We start from the raw sequence: 20,480 nt of genomic DNA on the forward strand, positions 1-20,480 counted from the left end.
TGACTTAAGTTTGAAATCAGACCCAATCCAACCTGAGCTCATCAAACCCGATTCGAACGCCCAAATTGACACCTCTAGGTAGATTGGCAAAAGGGTCATTCGGGTCGGGTTTAGGTCAAATCAATTCGGGTCGGGTCAATTTCGGGTCAGCAAACATTCGGGTCGAGTCAATTCAGGTTTCTGGTCAAATTCGGGTCAGCACTTCGGGTCAAGTTCAGTTCATGTCAGTTCGGGTTCGATCAATTTTTAGGACCAATTTTCGGGTCAATTTCGGGTCGGGTTAATTTCGTGTCGAGTCAATTCAGGTAGGGTTAGTTCGGGTCGGGGCGTCGGGCCAAGTTTGTGAGTACCTATTACTTATTAGGAAAGAAAGAAGTTCTAAACTAAGTAATTAATCATTTCACCCTATTCACTTCAGGAATCGGGTCACTTCGGGTCGGGCTACTTCGGGTCGGGCTAATTCTGGTCAATCAATTCGGGATAAAGTTGGGTCGAGTCGACAATTTCGGGTTGGGTCACATTCGGATCAACTCCATTTCGGGTCGGGTTCGAGTTCGGGTCGGGTTAGTTCGGGTTTGGGTTATTCTCGGGTAAATGATTTCAGGTCGATTCGGGTCATTCGGGTCGTGTCAGGATTAAGGATGGCAGTAGGTCGGGTTAAATGGGAGACCCGCCCCATCCCCGCCCAAGTCTGGCGGGGAGGTCGGATGGAGAGAGGTTTGGCGGGTGATGGGTATAAAATGTGTACCAGCCATGGGTGATGGGGCAGGTATAGATTTTAGAGAAGACCCGCCCCATATCCGTCCCGGCCGTACCCGCCTTATACCCGCACCCTTTTTCCTTTAAAAGAGTTTAGAATTTATGAAACTTGATAGTTGATACCCCATAGGACCCAATAAGCTTGAATAGGGAAAGTCCCAATTTTTTAACCTAATTTGATATAATTGTCATTAATGTGATACAATAATAATATAGAGCATCATGGCAATGGGTTTGGGACGGTTTTGTGGCGGGTATGAGGTAAGTACGGATATAAGATATTTAAGATTCCAAATGGGTGATGGGGTGGGGATGAATCCTATCTTGTACCTGATGGGACGGGTATGGATGTGGATACTGCCCCCGGCACGGGTGGTAGGACATTGATGGATATAAGATTTTTAGGCGGGTATGGGTATGGTCTTATGGAGGTACCATTATTCGCAATTTCGCATCCAACCCGCCCCATTATCATCCCTAGTCAGGATTGCCAGGTCTACCTCTAGGTAGAAGAAAGAAAAACAAAAGGGGCTACTGAGCTGGGCTACTCTTCCTAGTCTCCTACACAAACAAAAAATTTCGCCTCATTGTCTTGCTGTCTCTCTCACAAATTTGTTCTGTGTTGCCTCTGAAATCGTGCAAAGCCTAAAGACCAGCTGCACAGCATCAATCTCTCTGCAAAACCACCCTTTCATTAAACAACACAAACTGCTAAACAACAATTTCTCTCATTCATTACTCTCCGATTCTCTGTTATCCCATTTAAAACCAACCTTCATTTTTGAGTTTTTTCTTCTCTCTCTTAGGGTTTGAATATGGTGATTTTATCTGATTTTGAAGATGCCCATTTCCCCAAACTTGCTCAATTTTGTTCTTGCTTGAAAACCCATCATTTCCTGGAGTTTTTAGCAAATGGGTTTGCGCCTAATTGGTAATTACTTGATCTTTTGCTCAATTGAACATTTGAATTTTGAAGGGAATTATGTCAGTTTGTTTTTCCTGTTGATAATTGTTTCTGGATTTAATTTATGATATTTTTGTGGGTATTCTTTGAACTATGTCTGCTTGTTATAATCGGTTTCTTTCTTCTAATTATATACATTGCCCTGTTTTATGCTGCTCCATGTAGAATTTTAAACTTTGAGATCATCCAAATTAATACTGATCTATTGAGGATATATGTAGTTTTTTTTTTTTTTTTTTTGTTTTTTTTAAAACTTGTACTTACAAAATTCAAGGCCAAAACTTGGATAGATTTCATGTAATATATTATATGTACAAATGTAAGTAATGAGTGAGCCCTCTAGTATGGGTTTTTGTAGTACTTCGTAAGTTCGTAGTAATTTAGCCTTATGTACTTCGCAGGAGTTCATTATTCAGCCATTTTTGGTTATTAGATACCATATTTGACATTTTCGGATCGGATATGGTTATTGGATTTTCCGAATTTTGGGTGTCAAATGAGTAGATTTTGGATTGTGCTCAAGCCTTTCAAAGTTTTTACAATGATTTATCTTAGTTCTTTATGTAGTTTCACAGAATGTGTTTTGAACGCTTAAACTGTCTTTAAAAAAATAACACAATTTTGGAAGTGATGTGGTTATGCTAATAATAAATGTGTCTAGCACATTTAAATGCATTGTCTACCAATTACCAAGGTGTCCTAGTGATATCCTTTCTCTATGTGAGGATAGCTTGTTTCCTTCACAATTATGATCTCAATCTTTTTCGTCGATTCTATGTACAATTAGTGTGGTGTACCTATATCCTCGTGCTCGATTCCTTGTTATTGTTGCCATCATGTAATTAGCTGCTTCAGAGTTTTTTTATTTATTTTTATTTATTTATTTATTTACAGCCTTTTCCCCAATATATGCCCTGAAGTTAATGAATCATTCATTACTCTGTTAATAGTGATTCAAGACAACCATTATGGTAATATTGAGTATTGTGTTTTGAGAATTGTATGCTGCATGCTTGATAGGGGCCTTGTTTCTTTACTTTCATTACTGGAAGAAAGAAAATCCTAGTGCCTGATTGCCTGCTACCTAGGCCACAATTGAAACCATCTAGAGTCTTGAAGAAAATGGAGGAACTTGTGTGTATCATAAGCTGGTCTTGTCCGAAAAATAATTTGTGCTTGTTGAATACTCACATTGCTCAGAGTCAGTAAGTCTGTTTTGGCCGTATAGCAATTTGATCATATTTAGTTGCACCAAGGTTAGGCCATGCCTACCAAATGCATTGCTTGTTTAGATATAAATTTAATAGTGACTGTTATTACTTGTTTGGCTTGGTTATGTTTTGAATTTTGGTTTGGGTCTGGTTATCCGATTAGTGTGCCATCGTGGTAGTCTTGAACTAGTTAGGATTCATGGGTAAGGCTAAGTACATCTGAACTGTTATTTACCTTCTGTTGGTTGCATACTTGGTAATCATTGTTGTCACCTAGTAGGTTCAAGGTTGAACATGGACTGGGCACTTTTTTAAGTATAGTGAGTTAAGACAGTTGTAAAATTAGATTTAGTAGGGCAAATTTATTTCATATAGACAAAAATTGGGCATTGTAAATTGCAAGGGACTAAGGGAGGGAGGTAATTGTACTTGATGGTGTTAATGCTAGGAGCGTATGGTAATCAGCTGATCCATTCAATAAATTAATTAATTTTTTCAATTGTTTAGTTGATAGAGCTGCTTGCTCAGGTCCTTTGGTTGATTTGCACCTAACCTGAGGGACTAACTTCATACTTCAGAAGCATCCAATTTGTTTGACCTACAGGCATTTGACAATTTAACAGATATAAATACACAATCTTAAAACATTAGTTTGTCAACAATGCTTAGCTTATCCACATATGCCCACCTTTTTTTCATTGTTACAGCTAACATGCAGCGATTCATGTCAATTACAGCTAACATGCTGTGATTCATGTTTGCTGAGCGTATGGTCTTGCTGGAGAATATTAGGTTGTAATGCCAGAGACTGTAACTACATTGGAAGTTTGATCTATCTATTAGTTATTTAGCTGTATATGTTCCGTTGTTTGTATATCCACATTCAACAAGATGTTTGTCTATGGTGAATATTGGGGAAAAGGTTGTTTATTGCAAATTAATTAAAATTTAAAATTAAAATCGAGCTGCCTGCTACTGCATGTTGGCTGGAACATGTTTTTGCTGTATATTCTGCATAGGATGGAATAATTTGCAATTTCTTTTGGAGTTCATTAACATGGTCTGTGTGATGCTTGCCCCTCTGTTCAAGTATGTACCTTTTTTTTTTTTTATATTTTTTTTTAATAGATATCTTAATTACACTTTGTTGAGGTTATTATGCACGCATAGCAAATTACCATTTTCTTCCATCATCACTTTGATCACCCATTAATCTCCTCCTTTCATTGCAATAGATTCAGAATTTCAGTGAAATAGAATTCCATCTCTTGACCTCAATGTGGCCTGTATTGAGTGCAGTTTTTTAAAATTGTCTTTCTAAATGATTGTTTCAGTATAAGAGTGAGGCCGTTTTCTTTTTGCAACTTTGATCTGTTCACTGCATTATGTGCAGCATACATTGGGTTTTAACCTGCCAAATCTGTATTGATTTTAGGTCCAGCCAGAGCCACAGAGATCTTATAACACAAGAGGGAGTACCTTCCGGTACATTGTTAACGTCAAACTTAATGGTTTGACATTGCATTGAATTGAATTGGTGGAAGTGGTGCAAGGGTGGGGTAGGGGGAATGAAGCAATTGGTCCGTGGAACTCTGGTATGTATATCAAAATTTTCTGTAAAGTATTGGTACACTTTTATTTATCTAGATTACAGCTAACATGCTGCAATTCATGTAAGCGATTAATGTATTTATGGAGCTGTGTCACCATAGCCATTTTAGAACTTATGTATTGGTTATTCTGGGGTGATATTTTTTGGATATGTTCTAGGTTGTTATCAGGAAAAGAAATTAAGAATCTCGTATTTTCTGCATTTTGTTTGATCTCTAAGGCTCCAAGTTCTCTGTTGAGGACGAACCACATTACTAGAGCATTGTTGTCGTTCAACACAGCACAAAGGGATTTGATCTCCTTCCACTTTGGCTGAATGAAGCAATAACTTACAAAGTGCAGCTTCTTTGTGCACAACTATTGCCTTCTTACAATCAGTTTTGTTCCATTTGCAGACATTAGAGATTTGCTCTTACAAACTCGGTTCTTTGTAGTTTGAATTCAGGAGAATAGTCCAGGAGGAAGGGACGTTTGGAAGTATAATGATAAAGGACGTTAAGGACTCAGAGAGAACTTAAATTAAGATTTACGGAGTACTCCATAAACAAGCAAGGCTTTTGCTATTGAATCATAACTAGGTTATCATTTGGCCTTGATTTATTAACCTCCCATGAAGCCTAACTCGGTTCGACTCTTCAATCAATGATTAATATTGGTGCATTGTTGTTGGGTATTTGTGTTAATAGATAATCCATCTAAATAAGAATTTAAACAAACATAATTGATAGTTTTCGAGTTTGAACTAACCTAAGCCATTTTGCTACTATGTTTGATTCATTTAGCCCTAATATGAAATTCATGCTTTGGCTGTGGTAGGGGTTTAATCAATGGATAATCAACATTATCATTCGTATGAACTTTACAAACCTTCACAATCATAAAACATATAACAAGTAGTTCATACTCACCTCCTTACATTTAAAAAAAAATCCTTATTTCTGTATAAGCATTTCACGATGCTCTACCTGTAGACATACATAACATAACTTACATAGCGGATCTTACTGCAGAAGTGCAGATGCATAAGGAACACATCGCCAGTGTGATTTATCAGTCGTATAGTTCAAGTTACCCCAAATGCTGGTCGTTCTCAACAATCCTCATGACATCAAGATATCTTCCCCCATCAAGTGGACGAGCTAAAAATCCCTTATTGTAATCAATGGCTTTGATTCTTCTAAACCTTGCCGGAGTTGTAGAAGTAACTAAATCAGGGATCGGACCTATTTCATGATCAAGTGCTGGACCATGGAATGTGGCAACCGATAGTCTCTCTTTGCTAGCATTTACTACTGCACGATGCAACACACTTTTGTATATTCCATTGCTCATAATCTGCATTGTACAATTAGTATAAGACTTAGTTTATGTTAATGAGATTTCTCATGGTATTATTCATTCATCGATGTAAAATTAACTTGTTAGGTACCTCTAGCACATCTCCGACATTGATTACAAAGGCGTCCTGTAAGGGCTTGATCGATACCCACTTGTTATCTTTCTTGATTTGGAGGCCTCCTATATCGTTAACCTCAAGAAGGATTGTGATGAGAGAAATCGAATCACTATGAGGTGTTAAACCGATCACCTTATCAGGTTGCGGACAAGGTGGATAGTAGTTCATCCTCATTGATTGATGTCCTTCTCCGAACACATTATCTTTGAGATCATTGTCTATATTTAGAGCTTTTGCCATATAATCAAGTATCCTCCTAACAAGCTTTTGTAGTTCAGCAGAGTAATTTTCCAGTGTCTCTCTGCATGAGTTAGTGATAGTAGTAATTAGACGCTTACATGAAGATTTAATAATAAACAAGATGACCTATAATAAAATGGAATGACATGAAAATAAATATGGCTGAAATTGATAATGTCATTCAAAATGACTTGTCCTAAACCAAACCGAACCATACCTCACTACAAGGATCATCTTCTGTTAAGTTATGATACAAATTCTTACATGGATCTGGTTCACACTAATTTATTGTGGACCACTAACATTAGAGACAATTTGATTGTTTTGTTAATAAAAAAAAGTTACTATATTAAAATAAAGGTTATTATATTGAAATAAAAGTTAGTGTGACATTAAAAGCTATAAAGGTTATTTTTTTTAACGATATTTTTAATATAATGGTCAATATGAATAATAATAATTACTATGTTAAAATTAGGTCACTATTCAACATAATTTCGTACTTTAAGTTCATGATAATACTAATGGTCACACAAGTTTTTAAAAAAGGTTACTATGTTAAAAATAAGGTTACTATATTAAAATTAAGGGTCACTATGTTAAATATAATACCAGTTACGTGTGTATAAACCTTAGGTCCACAATAATATTATTGTGAACCAAGTCTACGCAATTAGATGTGTGAATATAACCCCAGCTAATCCGATAAATAAGGCTGAGCGCTCCGTCCCTTAATGTTGGTATCATTTACTTCTTTTAAACTTTCAAATGTTTAACCATCAATATGCATCTTCAATTGTGTTGGGCTCTATTATCTTAGCAAGCCTCACATAATCAGCATACACAAAGGCAGGCTCATTACAGCCCAGTTTACTAATGACACCTAGCTTGTAGGCTCGGTCCAACTGTCAACACTACTTGGACATACTTTCATACACTATATTACTCCTATATTACACAAGAGTATCTCTTCAATCTTTTTGACCCATTACATTAGAATCAATGTTTAAAAACTTTATTACTACCTCCGTTAATTTTTAGTGGTAACTAAGGAATTTTTTTTTTCTCACAAATAATACCTTTATGTTGCAATGACAAATTAACTGAGGTATATATAAAATTTAGCATGCTTATAAAAATGCATGATTTAAATGTTCCAAAACTTTGGTACACCAATATTTTTTTGGTGCAAGTTTTGGTACACCAATATAGTTGTATACATAAATAAATTAAAAAAAAAAGAAAGAAATGTTGCATATAAGAAGATTAGAAAGAAAGATTAATAATTATTCAAACATTAATCACACCAATCAACATGTGAATTAACTATAAATTCACAAACGTGATAAATCCAATCAAAGAAATTGTATTTAATGTTTATATGCAACTTTGACCTTCATAAAGTGAAAATAAAGATCGATTACCAGTATGGAAGAGGTAAAATGGGAAACAAGTAGGGTTTCCGCAAATGTTTAGGTAAGGTGGTTAAGTAAAACATATCACCCCAATCCAACTTTTGCTCATCTGATACAACAAAGGCTTGTCCAAACCCCTCCAAGTCTGTTGGAGTTTGCCAATACTTTTTCTTTTCATGCATTGGAAGATTGAATAATTCTTCAGTCTCTAACTTGAATTTGTTCACCACTGAAGAGTTTACTCCATGATTTATGAGCTGCATTTGCATTTTATGTCTTTGTATAAGACCTCTAATTTAGCATACTAACACTAGCTAACACATTTCGAGTACTTATTTGAAAGATGATCAGAAGCAATAGTAAAATGTACTGTATAACAATAATAGTTATACCTTAAAATTGACTTTGAAAGGTCAAATGTGACAATAGAAAATTAAATATAATGAATGGCGGATGGAGGGAATACATTGTGAACAATATGCCTAACAATAGCAGGGTTCGTTTTTTTAGGTAAGATAGATGAAAGACCCTACTGAACGGACATCTCGTAGAGGGGAGAGGTAAGGAAATCCCCCTACTCCCAAGCATATGTAGTTGGTGGGGCTCAAACTCGTGACCTCAAAATCACAAGGTGAGTTCCCCCACCAACTCCACCAAACTTTGCTTGATCTAACACAATCTAATTATTGTAATTTTCCGTTTAGAAAAAAAAAGTTCTTTATTACCTTTTAAAGTGAACCTTCTTCAATCACTTACTACCTCTGGTCCAAATTACTCGGAACTTTGGGGTATTATTTATGAGATATAAAATATTCCAAAGTTGCGAGTAATTTGGACCGGAGGTAGTAAATTAAATTGTACTCTTATCTCTTTTAGTTCTAAAATAATGTGCTCATTTTTATTTTTTCATTTTATGGTCAAATTTTAAAAGTTCTGACCAATAGTTTTCATTACTTAAATTTTAACTTTATAGCATCAATTTTTAAAGATTTTTGCTACACAATTAAAGATACGAGTATTTAATCATCAAAGATGCATTTTGAAAACTGTATAGATAGAATTGAGCACTTTATTTTAGGATGGAGGTATTCATTTCGAAGCGGGGGAGTTTCTCTCGGATTGGAAAAGGTTGGAAACAATTGTTGGTTGTCAATTTGCGATCACAAAATGTGAGTACAATTAGAAGAGTCACGAGTCTTCCCAATTAACAAGACAAATCAAGAGAAAAAAAAAATATATCTTCAAACATTATTGATTGTATGATTACTAATGGAACGAACAAATTATATCTTCTTGTTGTGTGTGCCTATACAAAATGACATAATGAATAATCACATAAACTTGATATTAAATACTCCATTTTAATAGTTGACACATTTTGCCTGTGTATATATACTTTTATATAAAAAAAATAGTATAAAAATTAGAAAGCTAATATAATAGAACTTTATATCACAAACTTTACAGTGAAACCTATTAAACAACGACGTAATCCATTGAAATTTGTTTTGATTATATTAGTAAAAAACTATAATAAGTTAATATATGAATAGCGAGAAATAAAAAGGTCAAATGTGTCAATCATTCTAAGACAGAGGGAGTATAATTTTGTTTTGGAAAATTTGCCAGGAATAATACCACCTTTCACTTGTCTTCCAATAATGGAACAACCTTTAATTTATTTCTAAATGGAACCACCTTTGACCCCTATTTTCTATAAATGGAACAGGTTAATTGTTAACCGGTTTGTGAAGGTAAACCGGTGACGTGGCCTTAAATTTGAAGGTTAAATTGGTGAGTTGGCATATTACCGTTAAGTTATGTTGCCTTTTCTTATAAATTAGGCCCCTTGATCTCTGTTCTCTCTATTCTTCTCCTTCCCCTGTTCTTTCCATACTTCATTTTTCATTTTGCGAAGGAAATCCTTTGACAATGGCTTCAAGAAAGGGAAATTCATACACTTCTGGTTCTTCTTCTACCAACAAAAGGGTTGTGAATGCAAAAATTCGGTGTGACTGTGGAAGGGAAGCCCTTATCAAGACTGTGAGAAATGGGCCTAATATGGGGATGAAGTTCTATGGTTGTCCTCTGTGGCCAGTAAGTTTTGTAATTTACTTAATTTAAGGTTAATTAGTTATTTGATAGGCTAATTGAACAATTTGATAGGCTAATTGGATTTGATTTGTTGTGTTGTGTTGCGTTTTGTGTAGGATACACAATGTGAATTTTTTAAATGGGTGAATGCGCACACTGATTTGGAGGAGCAGCAGATGAAATTGTTAGAGAAGGATACTATAATATTAGAGATGGAGGTTGAACAAAAGATCAGAGATGAGAAGATTAAGAAGCTGCAATTAAAGAAAGGTAATTTGGAGGAGGAACTTAAAGACATGAAGAATGAGGTGTTTCGAATGAAATCTGAGATAATGGATTGTTCAAGGAATGAGAAAAATCTGTACATGGCTTTGTTTATTTCATGGCTTTTGTTTGTTGTTGTGTATTTATCTTAGGTATGTATTGTTGGCTTGACATGATTGAGTTTGTAATGGGATGGTTTCAATGGAATGAGAATGACTAAGGTCTATTTTGTACAAAGTGTTTTACAAGTTCTATATGTGATTGCAATTGGAAAAAAAAAACACCTCTAAATTTGGCAGCATAACTTCACCAAAAAGCTATAATGAGCTAAAAAACCTTACATTACTTAATTAATTATCATCCAAATGGTGCCCATATTTAAGCACCACCATGAAGTAAAAACATAGTTTTTTAAGTTGCAAAAGATTACAATACCGTGATCACAATTTAGCTTGCCAAAATTACACAACTTTAACAAAGTTCAAAAGATATCCCTAGTCTGAAAACATATGTAGTTCAAGTTGTTACAACATCATTGTGGCTGGTGGTCAATGGTGGAGGTCTGGCTTGACTGAGTTGCTGACCTAGTCCTTGCCCTTGAACTTGAAACCTATTGTGTGTACATGCCAAAAAAAATGATGTCAGGAAAAATTAATAAAAAAAAATCAGATTAAAAAACAAAACAATGTTAGACAACATACTTGTGGGTTTCCATCAGCACCAAACAACACACCAATACCAACAGGTGTGTTGTTTCTTCCCCTACCCCTTCCTCTTGCTCTCCCTCTTCCATTTCCTGAAGTACTTACAGCAGCATCAACTTGACTCCCCATTCCTCTTGCTCTCCCTCTTCCTTGTCTTGTACTAGCTGCAGCAACCTAAGTACCTCTCCCAGCTTGGCTTCCCCTACCTCTTCCAGTTGACCTAGCACCTTCACCTCCTAGAATCATTCTACCACCCCTGCCAATAAGAGTTGGTAGTACAGGAGCACTGTGATGGGCTGAGGAAGGTGTTGCAGTTGCAGGTGTTGCAGTAGTTGCTGCAGAATCCATCTGTGAGGGGTGGTCTGTTGGAGTTGGTGTTGGTTCAGCTCTTGGCCTGCCTCTTGGTTTTTTAGGTTGTGGTTCAGTAGCTGCTGCAGATCCCTTGTCTGGGCACCCCTTCTTATTGTGACCCTTTGAATTACAAATGTTGCAGGTCATCTCAATCCCTGATCTAGTCAATGAGCCTGTCTTCTTAGGATTCTCAAGTGGGTGTTTGATTCTGTTCTTCCTGGGCCTTCCAGGGCCAATTTTGATTGGAGGGGGATCCAAATTGCAGGGCACCCTTGGCCAATACCTTTCTCCTTCCAATGGTGGTATTGAGCCACTGTAAGCCTTCACATAAGTCTCCACCTTGTAGCACACATCAACATAATCCTCTGCTACCTTGTTCTGAAAGTAAATACAAGCTATGGCATGGCAGCAAGGAATGCCAACCATATTCCACTTCCTACATCAGACTCAGGGTCAATAAAATCAGTACCCTCAAGCTCTGCAACCTCCTCAACTTCCAGATCTATGTCATTTAGACTGAAATCATCAGCCTGTTCAGTGTCTCTATCACCATCTACCTCATATTCATCATCAACTTCATCCTCCTCAAACTCACCCCCCTCACAAAACTTCTTGTATTCTGGGTTTGGTTCATAAGTTGGATCACTGTCATCACTGAATACATCATCATCACCTATAAGCTCACTCCACCTCAAAGGGCTATCTCCCCTGTTGTCCACCCAATCATAATCAAGAAAGGTTGTGTTAACACTAGGCAGCTCAGCAGTGGATACAAATTCACAACTTGGAAATTGAGAAAGGTTTGGAAAGGGGTTTTCAGTTTCTTTATCTAAATCTGGAACTACAGAAGGAGGTTTGCTGAGGGAAGCTGCTTGTTTTTCTTTCAGATTTGGTATCAAGGGTGGAACTGAGGTTGTTGGGGCAGTCAACTGTTGGTAAGATAGAGAATAGGGTGCTCTAATAGATTCTTTTTGTGATGATGTGGCAGCATCTTTTTGTCTCCTAAGGCTTATCCTAATAGGTGTGGCCAGCTTTGTTTGTGGTCCCTTCTTTGGGGTCATTTTTTTTCTGTTGTTTACTTTGCTCGTGGGATTCTCAACATCTTTGACTGTTGTTTGAGATTTAGGTGAAGATTCTGCCCTATTGCCAACAATAACTCCCTCCTCACTTTGTACAGCAGGATTGCTAATAGCTCCCTCCTCACTTTGTACAGCATGTCTACGCTCAGATGGCTCCTCATGGTGCAGGAAATACACATCAGCACGCTTATGTGTATTTGCAATTTTAATCAACTCCAACACTTCTTCATCTCCATCTATTTTCCTCAAGCCATCCTCCAAACTCATCCCAGGAACTAGGTAATATATCCCAGCCACAGCAATGTACCCACATTTATTTGCATATTCAAGTAATTCCCAATAACACAACAAATCAGTGTCCACCTTGAAATTCCTACCCTTACCACCCACATACACCAATTCACCATTATGTTGATGTTTGAACTCACCACCATGCCAAAACCTTATTGTAACACTATCAAAGAAACTGCTCATTGCAAACCTAGAATTACAATTACAAAGTCAACATCAAAGTCTACTATTAATACCATCACAAGCATACTATCACAAGCAACAACATCAGCAGCATTAGCTAAATACATCAATTAACCAGAACACTCCATCAGTAACCCAACTAAAAAGATTATCACAACATTCATAGGAATTACCATCATTCGAAAATGTGTACTAATTACTCACATGAAATTCTTTCTAAATTCATAATTAACACCAAACAACACTTCAATTGCATCAAAATACACTCAAAATCATACGTGACTAGGCCACAATTCACAATTCAATACATGTCATTGCAATTTCACATTTTGTCAATAAGTTGGGGCAAAAAATCTTACCTTTAAATGCGCAATTAGGGGAAAAATCGTTACTTTCGTACTTCCATAGATTGTAGCTTCCTTCTCCAGTTGATAGGGACGGCTCACCGCATTCAATCCGATGTTCAATTGTGGTAAAGTGAGTGTCTTCTTTAATGGAGTAAATAGAGGAGAGAGAGTGTGAAAGGGAGGGAAATGAAATTGAAGAGGGAGTCATTAATGCCACGTTGGCTTCTTAGGGAGGGAATGGAAGTCAAGGCTTGACTTCCACCTGCAACCTCATTTATTAGCCGGTTACCCGTAACCTGTTCCATTTATAGAAAATAGGGGTCAAAGGTGGTTCCATTTAGAAATAAATTAAAGGTTGTTCCATTATTGGAAGACAAGTGAAAGGTGGTATTATTCCTGGCAAATTTTCCTTTTGTTTTACATATTATTTTGGCAATTCCTTTCGGTCAAAAATAGAAACTAATTTTGCTCCTTGAAAATGAAGAGCTTATATATATACCTTTTTTTTTTATGCATAACTTTCTATTTATAAAAGTTTTAATTTAGATGCATCACTTTTGTTTTAACTATTAGCTAGGAAATTTTGACAATTATCACCTTTGGTTATGTCCATTTTAGCAATTACCACTTTTTTTTTTTTTTTTTTTTTTGAAAATTATCACCTTTTATTTTCAAAAACATCAAAAGTTACCACCTTCTTGCCTCCCAATTACCACATGACGTCTTTTTGGGCTCATTCTTTCCCTTTCCTCCAAATTTCTCTCACATTTTTCATATCTAACTCGATTCTCATCTCCCCTTTCAATTTTTTCCCCCAAACAATCAAAAACACTTCAATTCACTCCTCCAAATCAAAATTGACAAATAATTACTGATGGTTTGGGGGAAAAAGTGAAAGGGGAGAGAGAATCCAAATAGGAATGATAAATGTGAGGGAAATAGGGAGGGAAGGGAAAGAATGGGCCCAAAATGACGTCACGTGGTAGTTGGGGGGCAAGAAAGTGGTAACTTTTGATGGTTTTGAAAATAGAAGGTGTTAATTTTCAAAAAAAAAAAAATAAAAAAATAGAAGGTGGTAATTGTTAAAATGGACATAACAGAAGGTGGTAATTGTCAAAATTTCCTATTAGCTAATAAATTCCCTCTAATCCTCTATCTCTTTCGTATGCATTAAACATGGCCGAAAAAAAAGCAAATAAGAACCTTCAATTATAACGAATAAAATAGTAGACATCCTAAAACAATTGAGAAGAATTTAAACCTGAAAAAAACCCCACTCTTGGCATGCTAAGTGCAACTTCTACAATTCATCTCCATCTCCACTAATTAAAGCTTCCATGTTGATAATTGGTAATTGAAAATGATTATTAGAACAATCATTTTCCTTATTACTTTCGTAATCATCATCTAATATTATTGGAGGCTCTTGATCAGATCGAATGTATCTTTCAGGAATTTCTTTTAGACAATAACCTTTGGTTAACTCTTGAACACTTGGTACTATAATTGATTTTCCTAGGCTCACTGTTTTTCCTTCACCTTCCATCTCTCTCTCTCTACTCTTTCTCCTTCACACTCTCCTTATAACACTAGTTCTCTCTTTTTTTCTTTTTTTTCTTTTTTTTTTTCGGGTTATTGAGGATAGACTTATGTATGTTGAGAAATGCTACATTTATATAATTCCTCCTAGAGGTATATATGCGGTCTGGTTTGGCGCGGTTTGGGGCATAATCCAAACCAAACTGTAATATGCGGTTTAACATTTTGCCGAATCATACCGTATTAAAACGGTCTAGTGTGGTGTGGTTTGGTTTGGTTTGCGTTTTTACAATATCTTGTATTTTTTTAGCAATGATGTTTACTAGTTACTCCTTTGGTTTTTATTTTTTTTAATTAATTTATTTATTTTTTATTTTTATTTATTTATTTACTTTTTAAGGGTTACATCACTTTGATCAGCATATAGATTTAGGTGAATTAATTAACTTTAATATAAAAAAAGGGAAGTGATGAGGTAGTTGGGGTATTACAAAAATTTTAAAGAAAAGATGGCGAAGTTACTCCCTCTGTCCCATAATACATTTCTCGTTTCTCATCATATTCTATGAGAATTAAGGAATCGGAGGAAAAGTGTGTAAAAGTATATAAAAATTAGGAAAAATTGTCAAGAATAATCCCAACTTTCCTCGATTCGCCCAAAATAATTCCAACTTTCGATTATTTTTTAATAATCCTAACTTTAATGTGAGTTTGCTTCCAATGGCCCCAAGTGACCTTTAACCTCTTGAATAGGTAATTTTTTTTAATTATAAATTTAATTTACACGTGTCACCAACTAATTTGTCAAAAATAAATTTTAATTTTAATTTTTTTTTAAGAAAAGATAATTAATTACTAATTAACATTTAACTAACAATTTTAAAACTAAAATTTTCTAATAATAATAAAAAAAACTAACTAATTTAAAAATAAGTAAAAAAAAAAACCCCACCTCCACCACAACCAGCCGCCCCCGCCACCCCCCCGCGACCGGCCACGCCGACACCCATATTCACCATTTCCACCGTTAGCTGGCCCACCCCCTCCCTTTCCCCTTACCTTATGCCCACAGCCATTGCCGGCTTGCCGTTGGCCCGCTGCCCGAGCTTCCCTGCCAACGCACCAATCAGATTCTAAATCACCATCACAGCAAGTTAGCAGCCACGCACAAACACTAAGTATCATCATCGCAGCTTAGCAGTCGCACTAGCATCCACGGATAACATCGCAGGTCAAGGGAGGGGAGCTATTTGTGGTGGGAAAGCGAGGGGGTTTGGTTAGGTGGTCGCGCGGCGAGGAAAGGAGGTCGGGGATGGGTCTCAGCCGGCGTTGGAGGTGGGGGATGCTGGTCGTCGGTGTGGCCAGTCGCCGACAGCGGTGGCGGCGAGAAAGGAGGTGGGGATGCTGGTTGGGGGTGGTTTTATCATGTGTTAATAATTAATTTTTTTTAAAAAAATCCTCTAATTTTGTTTTAAATTTTATTTATTTTATTTTTATTTTTTTTGAACCAGTCACATGGTTACACGTGTCAAGTGACTTGTGATAGCAAGTTATATAACTGGTTGGGACCATTGGAAGCAATTGCACATTAAAGTTCGGATTATTAAAAAATAATCGAAAGTTGGGATTATTTTAGGCGAATCGAACAAAGTTGGGATTATTCTTGTCAATTTTTCCTAAAAATTACTCCATCATCCGTCCCAGAAAAACTAAGACGTTGGACTTTTTTTTCACTATTCATATGTTAACTTTGACTATAATTTTTTATTAACATAATAGAAAAATATTTTATCATAAAATATGTTGTTAGATAGGTATTGATATAAAATTTCATAACATAACTTTTTTTTTTTTAAAAAAAAAATATAATTTTCATTAATATTTAATTATGTAAAAATAAGCTAAAACTAATGCCTTGGTATGTGTGCAAAGTTTGATTGCATCAATTATTTTGGGACAGAGGGAGTTGTAAAATTTGTAAACAATTTTTAAGATTAGAGAGATGTAGAGAAAGAAAAAAGAAAAATCATGTGATATGAGAGAGACAGAAATAATTTATTAATTGAAAAGAACAGTACAATGATAGATGTAAGTACGTAGTATATAACTAACTAACTAACTAACTTGAAACTTCCTTATTTAAAATGATGCATCTAAAAAGCAACGAAGGAAACAACAACAATGAATAAATTGGAAATAAATCCAAAGAGCTTTTTTTTTTTTTTTTGAAAGCAATTCCAAAGAGCATTTAATTTGGTAGGGATAAAACTAGGGAAAAAGAAGTAAGGGCTACATATAGCATTACCCATTAATATTTAATATTTTGGGACACCAATATCAGCGACAAATATATATATATATAATTCGAATATTAAACCTCATAAAATTTAAACTATATCTTGCTTAATGCATATAAGGGTTCGCCTAGATATGGTGTGAAAATCATGGGGGTAGATTTTAATGGAGAACAAATTACCACGAAACTAATTTAATGGGGTAATTTTTCAGGGTTTTTTTTTTCATATGTTTGGCGTAAAATCACTTGTAATTTACTTTGCTAAAAAATATTACAGAAATTATTATTTTTTTTCCATTTTATTTTGACTGAAAAAATTGTTGGACCTTGTCATTTTGGAATTGGACCTATTGAATTTGCCTTTTTATTAGCCTCGGGCAGAAATAATTCACATTATCAGATTAAATTCAAATTTATCATTTGCCTTTTTATTTTAATTTCCAAAAAAATACAGAAATTGCAAGAATAATAGAAAAAAATGAATATCATCCCAAATCATACAGTAAATCAATTTAAGATATTTAAAAGAAATATCTCATAGGTTTAATAATATCAAAATTGAATTTAAGAAATTGTTTTATTATCAAAATACAAACACGAAAACTAGAAGGAAGAAAAAAAAAAGAAAAACTATGATTTCAAGTCAAAGATCAGAGAATGATTAAATATTTCCATATATATATATATTAGAATTACAATTGAAATTAAAAATAAAATTGAAAACCTAATTAAAGAAAAATGAATGTTTAACTTCTAGGTAGATTAATGCCATGGGGGAAAGAATTTTACGGGGTGAATTGTTACACTAAGGGGTGGGTAATGTATTAGTGATTTTAGGGCCTGTTCTCATACGTTTATTTTCAATAAAGTTCAGCTCAGCTCTAATAAGTTCAGTTCAGTTCAGCTCCTAATTTCATTCTCTTAATTATATAATTTTCAGTTCAGTTCAGTTCAGCTCTAATAAGTTAAATTCAGTTTAGTTCAGTTCAGCTGAGTTCAATCAATGAGAATAGGCCCTTAGTGTATTACCCTCAAAATGGGAGGAACTTTTAGTACTATAATTAATTAACCCATTCCAGGTATTAGACTTTAGTCCCTCAATCCAGGCGGGCCTTAGTAGAATCTATTACATTAATAATATTATTATGAAATACGGAGTAATGAATAATCAATTAATCACAATAATGCATACTCGTATCTATCATGTCATATTAATCACAATAATGCATACTCTGATAGTCTGATTAATACAGGTAGTAATAATGGTTGTAACTACACTTGCGACCACCATTATATGAAGATCATCTCTTTTGTTTTTTTTTTCCTTTCCCCTTATAGCTTACGGTTTATGTCGGTTAATTGTATGATAATTTTTTTGGTTCTACTCTTCTTTCTTCATTATATTGTTTTAGAGCTCGTTGTATGTGCTGAAAACTTAAATATTAAATTAATGATTTGATGACAAAAGTCACAAGAGGTGCAGATCTAGATAGAGAGAGAAGGGAGCGCTGATTTCATTAATTTCAGTGAGCTGCAACTACAGAGTTTGTTATATATACAAGCCTATCAAATACAACGGTAAAAAGCTAAGGACAGAGGAATAATAAAAAAAGGACGACCCACATTCTAAATGACAGACTGTAGGTTACAACACTCACAACAAGACAAAAAAATAAGGAATAAAGGAAATAGCAAGGAAATAGCCACGAAGCTTCCCTCTCATCACTCCCCCTCAAGCTTGCTGGGTGTGCGAAGTGACTCCAAGCTTGCTTAAGAGATATTCATGTTGTTGCACTGGCAAGATCTTGGTCAGAATGTCATCTAGCTGTTCTGAACTGCAGACATATGTTGGCTTCACTGCTCCTTCTTGAACTTTCTCTCTCACAAAATGTTGGTCAATTCCAACATGTTTGATCTTTTCATGCAGTACAGGGTTGGAGGCAATGGAAAGAGCAGCTTTGTTGTCACATTTCAGGATTGTAGGACCTAGATTTTTCATTCCCAAATCCTTCAGAAGAGATGTTAACCAGGTCACTTCACAGATAGTGAGTGCCATTGCTCTGCACTCTGCTTCAGCAGAAGATCTAGCCACAACTGATTGTTTCTTTGCCTTCCATGACACTGGTGAATTACCCAGAAGAATACAGTACCCTGTTGTCGATTTCCTTGTGACAGGGCAGCCTGCCCAGTCACTGTCACAGTAGGCAGTGAGTTTTGCTGCGGTTTCACTGGCTAGAAGAATTCCTTTGCTGGGAGAGTTCATCAGATATCTCAGCACTCTCTTGGCTGCTTGTAGATGAGCAGTGGTTGGAGCTTGCATAAATTGAGCTAGAACTTGTACAACAAAGTTGATGTCAGGTCTGGTTATTGTCAAGTACATAAGCTTCCCTACCAGTCTTTGATACATTTCAGCATTTGGTAGGGGGTCACCCAAGCCAGGTGTGAGTTTTATGTGAGTATCCATAGGCACCTTTAATGGTCTAGCCTTTGTAAGCCCAAACTCTTTGATCATATCCTGAGCATATTTCTTTTGAGATATAAATATCCCTGACATTGAGTGATCAATCTCCAGACCCAAGAAGTATCTGAGTTTGCCAAGATCCTTCATTTTGAAATTCTTAGAGAACAAAGCCTTCAGATTGTCAATTTCTTGCTGATTATCTCTAGCTATCAACAGATCATCAACATAAATCAAGACAGCAACAAAGCCACTACCAGATTGCTTAGTGAACAATGAGTAATCTGCTTTGGATTGAGAGTAGCCAAATGATTTCAAGGCTTCTGTGAGCTTGGCAAACCACTGACGAGGAGCCTGTTTAAGCCCATACAGAGATTTGTTTAACTTGAGCACAAAGTTTTCTGAAAGCTCTCCCTGTTCCAAGCTTATGGGCATTCCTGGTCCTACATAACCCCTTGGAACTTTCATGTAAACATCTTCAATCAAGTCTCCATGGAGGAAAGCATTTTTTACATCCATCTGGGTTGTGATCCATCCTTCCATAGCTGCTATAGCAAGTAATGACCTAACAGTGGTCATTTTAGCAACTGGGGCAAAGGTTTGATCAAAGTCAATCCCTGGTCTCTGTCTGCAACCAAGGATGACTAGCCTGGCTTTCTTTCTTTCCACTGTACCATCTGCATTCAGTTTGGTTTTGTACAACCATTTAGCTCCTATGGCTTTCTTCCCAAATGGAAGGTGAGTTAATTCCCAAGTGCCATTAGCTTCAAGTGCTGTCAATTCTTCATTCATAGCTGCTATCCACTCTAGATTTTTCTTTGCTTCATCAAATAAAGTAGGATCTGTCTCAATGGTCACATTTGCTAGGAAATACCAGAACTCTGGAGACACACTAGCATTTCCTTCAGCAGCAACACAAGCTGGTTGAAAGTCAGCTGCATATGCTAGCTTTTTATAGTCTTTCATCCATACAGGCTCTTTTGTGGGCCTGTTTGATTTTCTGATTTCATGTTCAGGTTCTGGAGCTGCTGTAATGTGTTCTGGAGCTGCAGCTGGAGAGCTAGTATCACTTTTTGCAGGGTCAAGAGTTGCATCTGTGTTCTGAGCATCATTGCTTGCTAGATGTATGGGAGACAAATCTTCATATTGCAGGTGAGAAGGTGGCTGGGGTGTGTCTGTAGGGACAGGTTGCAAGATACTTTTAAGGGTTGCATTGTT

The 20,480-nt window shown here is 35.9% G+C and overlaps 1 long non-coding RNA gene and 1 pseudogene across 1 annotated transcript; one reads left to right on the top strand and one right to left on the bottom strand.

The window, feature by feature from the left end:
- Positions 1 to 1,215: 1,215 nt before the first annotated feature.
- LOC145612484 (uncharacterized) lies at positions 1,216 to 4,751 on the top strand. The gene is made up of 2 exons (XR_014106614.1): positions 1,216 to 1,690; positions 4,370 to 4,751. It is a non-coding gene; the product is annotated as an uncharacterized LOC145612484 (long non-coding RNA).
- A 568-nt stretch (positions 4,752 to 5,319) lies between these two features.
- LOC145610756 (protein SRG1-like) lies at positions 5,320 to 14,525 on the bottom strand (annotated as a pseudogene).
- Positions 14,526 to 20,480: the final 5,955 nt, after the last annotated feature.

The sequence above is a fragment of the Chenopodium album genome, chromosome 24 (assembly GCF_948465745.1).
Source record: "Chenopodium album chromosome 24, dcCheAlbu1.1, whole genome shotgun sequence".
In the NCBI taxonomy this organism is placed as follows: Eukaryota; Viridiplantae; Streptophyta; class Magnoliopsida; order Caryophyllales; family Amaranthaceae; genus Chenopodium; species Chenopodium album.